This window comes from Jaculus jaculus, chromosome 9 (assembly GCF_020740685.1).
Source record: "Jaculus jaculus isolate mJacJac1 chromosome 9, mJacJac1.mat.Y.cur, whole genome shotgun sequence".
Classification (NCBI taxonomy): Eukaryota; Metazoa; Chordata; class Mammalia; order Rodentia; family Dipodidae; genus Jaculus; species Jaculus jaculus.
Window position 1 is genome coordinate 81,059,135 of NC_059110.1, and position 8,172 is coordinate 81,067,306.

Consider the following 8,172-nt stretch of genomic DNA (forward strand, 5'->3'; position numbering starts at 1 on the left):
TAAACAGAGAGACATTAAGGTCTCGTCCGCGACAATTAAAAAGATTGTTAAAGACCTAGATGAGATCGCACTGTGGTTTGCGGTGTCAGGTGATCTTTCACTCCTTACGTGGGAAAAATTGGGTCTAGATTTGGAGCAGGCAAAGAAAGAAGATAGAATAGGCAAAGTCACATTGCCGTTCTGGCGCCTTATTCATTCTTGTTTGAGTAAAGGGAACCATATAGAGATCATTAAAAAAGGGCGGGAGGCTCTAGCAAAGCATCAGGATAGTCTTTCTGAGTCTGATTCAAATGGGGAGTCAAAAGTTAGGCCTAAGAAAAAGGGAGATATAAAGAAGGAGAAACATATACAAGATAAAGATAAAAGCCTGCAGGAGGAGCTTGAAGAGATGGGGGAAATGAGTCATCGCTTGCCTGAGAAAGGGACTAAAGGGACCTTTACCAGGCTGTATCCCCCTATTGAAGAGCTTGTACGTTTAAGTGTTTTTGAGACAGATGAGGAAATCACCTCCAACTCAGACCTAGAGGAGGAGGCGGAGGAAGAACCATTACAAAAGGGGGGGGAAGGAATCAAGGAAGTCACAAAAGGGCACTATTCATCTCTGCCTAGGCGCCCCCTACTAACGAAAAGAAAGCAGGCCCAAGGGGGTGGATCTCTGCAATTAATAGAGCCGTCTGCACCTCCCCCCTATAACTCTGCTGGAGACACATGCCGCTTCATAAAACCGAAAACATGGTCACGGCTAGTCTCAGTTTTCCCTGTATTTGAGGATCCAGTAACCCAGCAGAGGAGGCATGATCCAATTTCTTACAAACAATTAAAAGATCTAGTTCAAGCAGCAAAAGATTTTGGGCCGGCTGCAGATTATTCTATAGCACTGCTGCACAGGATTCTTACAGATCCTTTAACTCCTACAGATTGGACAGAATTGGGTAAAGCCTGCCTTTCAAAAGGCCAGTTTCTTGAGTGGAAGGCCCTGGTTACGGACAATGCTCAGGCACAGGCCAGGCAAAACATTCAGAGTGGCCATCCAGAATGGACGGTTGATATGCTCTTGGGGCTTGGCCCTCATATAGCTGACCAAGTAAACTTTCCTTTTGAAGTTTATCAACAAATTAATAATATTCACTATTGGGCCTGGAGAGAATAAAGGGGAAGTAGCTGGTAACCTGACAAAAATTATACAAGGTCCAACAGAACCCTTTGCAGATTTTGCCGCCAGACTAATGGAAGCTGCAGAGAAAACCATTGGAGCTGCAGATCATACTATGCCTTTTGTATTGCAATTAATTTATGAGCAGAGCACCAAAGAATGTCAGCGAGCTATAAACCCAGTCCGGAAACAGGGACTAGAAGCCTGGATTAAAGCCTGCCGGGAGATGGGGGGCCACTTTCTAATGCTGGGCTGGCTGCCACGGTCCTAGCGGCTACTAAGTCCCAACAGGCTCAGAAAAATAAAGGGTGCTTTAAATGTGGGCAGCTAGGACACTTTAGATGCCAATGCCCCAGAGCTGAACAATCCGCCCCGCCGGTAAAGGAGGGGTGGAAGCAGAGGCCGCCGGGTACTTGCCCGAGATGTAAGAAGGGTAAACACTGGGCAAATGAGTGCAGGTCAGTAAGAGATATTAATGGTCTACCTGTACCCCCCCTTCAATCTACTCAGGACCAAAAAAACGGGATGAAGGGCCCTCGTCCCCAGGGCCCACAAATTTATGGGGCACTGCAGACCCCGGCCCTGGCGCTGGGCCCGCCTCCGTCCTCTCATGCAGGAGAGCCACGTCAGGCTCCGCAGGGTTGGACCTCTGTGCCGCCTCCGGATTGGTCCTAACCCCTGAGATGGGGATCCAAGCCTTGGAGACCGACGTTTGTGGTCCTTTACATAAAGATACTGTGGGGCTTCTTCTGGGGCGGTCATCATCAACTTTAAAAGGGTTAATTGTTTTTCCTGGAGTCATTGACCCTGACTACACAGGCGTCATTAAAGTCCTCTGCCACTCCCCTTATGGGACGATCTCCATTGCACCGGGGGATCGCATTGCTCAGCTGTTGGCCTTGCCCTCTACTCATTCCCAATTTCCTGCTGAACAGAGGGAGAGGGGGGCCGGATGCCTTGGGTCCACAGGGGTGGACCTGGCCTGCTTGTCATTGGAACTGGATCAGAGACCTCTCTTACAGTTAATCATTGAAGGCAGGATGTTCTCAGGCTTAGTCGATACAGGTGCGGACAGGAGCATTATAAAGCTGGACTCCTGGCCAAAGTCTTGGCCCCTTCAAAGATCCTCTCAGACCCTTCAAAGTTTGGGGTATGCAGAGACACCCCAGATGAGTACAAAAGAACTAACATGGTATACTGATGAGGGACAAAAGGGAAGAATACAGCCTTTTGTATTAGCGGTCCCTATCAATTTGTGGGGAAGGGATGTTCAATCCCAGTTGCGCCTCCGCCTGACTAATGACTATTCGGAGGCTAGTAAAAATATGATGAAAATACAAGGCTTTGTCCCAGAACAGGGACTAGGAAAGTTCCTTCAGGGGCGCCCCGATCCAATCATTCCAAAAGAAAAGCTGGACCGCTGTGGATTGGGTTTTTCCTAGGGGTCGTTGAAAATGCCGCTTCCGAAAAAGTCCAGGTGCCCATTCCTTGGTTAACTAACAAAGCCGTTTGGGTTCCTCAATGGCCCCTATCACAAGAAAAATTGGAAGCAGCAAAACAACTGGTTCAGGAACAGATGGATCTAGGTCATCTGGAGCCCTCTGTTTCTCCTTGGAATACTCCAATATTTGTGATTAAAAAACAGTCAGGTAAATGGAGGCTGCTCCATGACCTGAGAGCAGTCAATGCCCAAATGCAGGTTTTAGGACCTGTTCAGAGAGGCCTGCCGGCACTTTCTGCCTTGCCCAAGGGCTGGCCAGTGATGGTCTTAGATATTAAGGATTGTTTCTTCTCCATACCGCTTTGTCCACAAGACAGGGAACGTTTTGCTTTCACTCTTCCCTCAGTCAATCATGAGAGGCCGGATGCTCGTTTCCAATGGCGTGTGCTGCCACAGGGAATGGCTAACAGCCCTACTATGTGTCAGCTATTTGTGGACACTGCCTTGGCCTCTGTCCGTCAAGAGTTCCCCTCTCTCCGTATGATTCATTATATGGATGATATTTTGTTAACAGCCCCTGAGTTGACTATTCTACATACCTCTTTCCAAAGAGTCGTTCAAGCATTGGAGAATCATGGCTTAATGGTAGCCCCTGAGAAGGTTCAACAGACAGACTCTGTTACTTTTCTGGGGACGGTCATTGGCCCTCGCTCTGTGGGACCACAGAAGATGTGCATCCACACCTCTCATTTGCATACACTTAATGATTTTCAAAAGTTGCTGGGAGATATTAATTGGCTGAGGGGTTTTCTCCATGTGCCTCGCTCGGAGTTGCTGCCACTCTTTTCTATTCTTGAAGGCAACCCCGATGTCCTGTCTCCTCGCACGCTCACGCAGCCTGCCCGTGAGGCGCTTAATAAGATTGAAGAGGCACTTACTAAAGCACAGCTTGATAGATTTGATCCGTCTAAACCATTACTTTTATGCATCCTAAAAACTAAGGATGTCCCTACAGGAGTGCTCTGGCAGGAGGGGCCTCTATTGTGGCTTCATGGGCACTCTTTAGGAGCTCACACTCTCCAATATTTCCCACAGCTGGTCGCTCGACAAGCTTGCTTGGGGCTTAAATATTGTTTAATACATTTTGCAAAGCTGCCTGACAGGCTTATCATTCCCTATACTAAGGAACAAGTAAAAGTTTTGTCTGGCACTGTGGATGATTGGAGCATTCTCATGTGTGCTTTCCCAAATGTCATAGATAATCATTACCCAAAGAGCTCTATTTTGTCTTTTGTTGAAAACAATCTGGTTTACTTTCCTAAAATCACTGTTCAGGAGCCTATTACATCAGCCCCTGCCATCTTTACTGATGGCTCAAAGTCTGGTCGTGGGGCCTACCTGGTACAGGGATCGGAGCCTATAGTAAGAATGTTCAGACCTGACTCTCCTCAGATTGTTGAATGCTTAATAGTCTTGGAGGTATTTCAGACATTCCCCACTTCCTTTAATTTGTTTACAGATTCCTTGTATGTGGCCAATGCAGTGGCTAATTTAGAGATCGCTGCTTCGGTTCGCTCTACTAGTCTAGTGTCTAATATTCTTTTACAACTTCAATCTTTAATTTTGCAGCGAACTTGCCCTTTTTATGTTTCTCATATTCGAGCTCATTCACTACTGCCTGGCCCCTTGTCACAGGCTAATGACCTTGTGGATTGGGCCGCTAGGCTAGCCCTGATCTCCTTGGATGATCCAAAGACTTCGGCAACAGAATTCCATAGACTATATCATGTCCCTGCAAATACTTTAAGACTAAAATTTCCTATTTCCAGAAATGAAGTGCGGGATATTGTAAAATCTTGCCAATCTTGTGTCACCTTTTTGCCTTCCCCACATGTGGGCGTTAATCCCCGAGGCCTACGTCCTAGAGACGTTTGGCTAATGGATGTGACACATCTTCCAGAGTTTGGAAGATTAAAATACCTACATGTCTCAGTGGACACTTATTCAGGCATTATTTTCGCCTCTCCATTGGCAGGTGAAAAGGTCTCTCATGTCAAGACTCATTGTTTGGAGGCCTGGGCTGCTTGGGGAAAGCCACGCCATTTAAAAGCTGATAATGGCCCAGCATACACATCTGCTGGTTTTCGAGCCTTTTGCGCACAAATGCAGGTAGCTCATGCCACTGGCCTTCCTTACAACCCACAGGGCCAAGGTATAGTAGAAAGAGCAAATAAAACCCTAAAAGCCCTCTTATTCAAACAAAAAAGGGGGATAGCAGAGGATGCAACCCCTAAGGAGAGAGTTTCTTTAGCCCTCTTCACTCTTAATTTTTTGATTTTGGATCCATATGGTAAAAGTACAGCGGAAAGACACAGTCAATCTAAGATTCCCATGCCCAGTGAAATGGTGATGTGGAAGGATGTCTTAGATAATAAATGGAAGGGACCGGATCTTGTGATGTTAAGATCCAGGGGAGCTGTTTGTGTTTTTCCACAGGACCAAGATTCTCCGCATTGGGTTCCAGCTCGCTTGGTGAAAACAATTATCCGACCCCAACAGGAGGCTCCTGGAGACGGAGATGCCTACCAGGATGGAGAGAAGGATGGAGAAAAGGAGAGCCTTATTGATGATCCTCATCCTGTGCCTGGAATGTAGTGGAGAACAGCGTTGGGGCATTATGTCTGCATTTCCCAAACCCATGCCAGTATATCACTCCGCTGTGGTTTTTCCCCGTTTCTTTACAACAGAGAAGGAACTGGGTCTTCCCATGGTGAAGAAAGACACCTTTTCCGTTTCTATCGGAGAACAGTGGAGTTTCCGGGCATCGGGGACATTGTGCTTTACGCTTGATCCAACTTATGAGGACTGTATGGTCTTAAAGAAACAAGCCTTTGCTTGGTTCCACAGGGACATGATTTGGGAAAGAAATGACCAACAGAGATGTAATGATTGGTATGGTCCAGAGAATAAGACTTCCCAATATAAATTTGGTAACTATACCTATACTGAATTGGCAATCTGGCTTAATGGAACATTTCTGGTTGGTGTAAACATATCAGACAAAGCATACCAACCATGACTTGCTCCTCATTGTTGGGGAAGTGATGAAGGGGAAACCTGGCCGTGGTCTGACTGTCAGTCTACCGGTGTTGGCTGGACGAGTAAGGGAAAACTCTTTAATTTCTCCCCGGACATGAGGGGTCCCCATCCCTATCCAGCCTTATGGACTGGGGGATTTTTCAGACAAGATAGAAGGTATAATCCATTTTCAAAGTGGATTTTGTATGGAACAAATGGAAGCTGTACTGATTTCACACCTTTTGTGTTATTACAGGGAGGACAAGTTGCTTGTAATAATGTGACTGCAGTCTTTAGTGAGAAGGAGCAGGTGGTGGAGGAAGCTGATGAGAACTGGGGTGCTTTATACAAAACTATCAACACCACAGGGGGAATTATGAGCATTGGACATGGGTGCCAAACTAATGCAAGAAATGCTACTTTCTCCCCGGCACCAGTTTGCGTTCACCCACCGTTTATGTTTGTCCTCAGTAATTCCTCCTTTAGTAGTTGCTCCAATACCTCCTGCCTCTTGTCCCAATGCTGGGATGCTCCAAAGTTTAAGAATGCTATGGTCCTTAGGGTCCCTAGCTGGGTCCCTGTGCCTGTGGAAGCTCCCAGCACACTGACTTTATTTAGGAATAAAAGGGATTTTGGCATCACAGCAGCAGTTATAGCAGCCGTGGCTGCGATAGCTGCTGCCACTACTGCGGCGGGTGTGGCCATAGCTTCCTCAGTACAGACGGCTGAAACTTTGAATAACTTGGCTACTTCTACCTCAGAGGCCTTAGACACTCAGACAGCTTTAAATTCTCACTTAAAGGGTGGTATCCAAATTTTAAACCAAAGAATAGATTTAGTCCAAGAACAGGTTGATATCCTTTGGCAGCTAGCTCAGCTGGGATGTGAATGGAAGTATAATGCATTGTGTGTTACTAGTGTCCCTTATGAAAACTTCACCAGAGCTGCTAATCTGTCTCGTAGTTTGTCGCTAGCCCTCTTGCAAAATTGGTCTAAGGAATTTGATAGGGAATTGGAGGAATTAAGACAAGCTATAGTACATATTAACTCCACACGAGTGGATCTTAGCTTGGCAAAAGGCTTTACTTCTTGGATATCATCTGCATTCTCCTATTTCAAGGAATGGGTAGGAACTGGAATGTTTCTGGTGTGCTGCCTAGGAGGGTGTGTGCTTTGCCTATGGTTGGTCTGTCGCCTGCGAACCCAAACTAGGAGAGATAAAATGGTCATTTCACAAGCGCTCGCTGCCTTAGAATGTGGCTCCTCTCCCCAAATATGGCTGGCAGCCTTAAAGGGAAAATAGCTCCCCTGGCCCTTGCACCCTCGGGGTCTCAGAGTACCCATTGCACGAGGATGGGCAGGAATATGGTAGCTTTCCTTTGACCGCCGCCTTTGCACTCTCAGGGGACCTGTCCCATTGCACTGAGGAAGGGGAGGTTGGACTTCTTCCCTTGATCGGTCAACACATCATGAGGTGCGGACCTGATCGGGAAGGCATGTTTTCTATTTACGCTTGGCCATTTTATTAAACAAAAAAGGGGGAGCTGCAGGGAGCGGCTACAGACGCCATTACAAGATGGCCCTGACTTCCTGCTGAGAGTTGTGACGAACAACTCCCTACTTGGTCATATCCTGGCGACAGTCTTGCTTGATGCTGCACGTGCACATGATGTAATGCGTCCTGGGCCTATCCCGTGGCCCTGGGTGGTGGGTGAGCAGGTGGCGGCCAATCCGTAGGTGTCTTGTAGTATTACACCCTATAAAAGCAGCTACACTCCTGCGCCCCGGCCCCTTCGCCATCAACTTTCCTGTTAACCAAGAGGCTCTCCAATAAAGTGTGATTGAGAAGGATCTTTGTTTGCTGGTCGTTCTTCTCCTGCTGGTCAGGGAGTTCACCGCACAAGGGGGCGCACGCATCTGGATTTCTTTTGCAGAGGCTGGAAGCCCTGGCGCACCCATTCTCTCTCTCTCCCTCTCTCTGTCTTTCTCTCTGTGTCTGTTGCTCTCAATTAAATAAATAAATAAAAATTTTTAAAAAAAAGATTACATCAATAAAATCAAGAAAAATAATTATACCTATACTGTAAACCAAACAGAGCTGTCTTGAAAATCAAATAAGATTCTAGAAAAGAAAATGTGCTTGTGAGTTGGGAAATACTACTCACATGCCTAGGATTGTTGTTACTGTATTTAGTAATAGTTGAAGTTGCTGCACTTCACGGTACTTTTGTGGTTTTCATGCTAGCCTCCAAGAGAGATGTTTATGCCTTTAACATTAATGCTGAAAGATATTTCAAATGAAAATGATTATACAATAATAGCTAATACTAATATAGCACACTGTCCCAGTAGACTGAATTATTTCAGGATAGAGACTGTTTCCTCTGTTCTATCTATCCTACTTCTGGACTGTTAGTAGAATATTAGTAGAATTTGTTAGATGGATGAATAAATTATAGATGATACATAGATAATTCAATAGATGATAGATATATATATA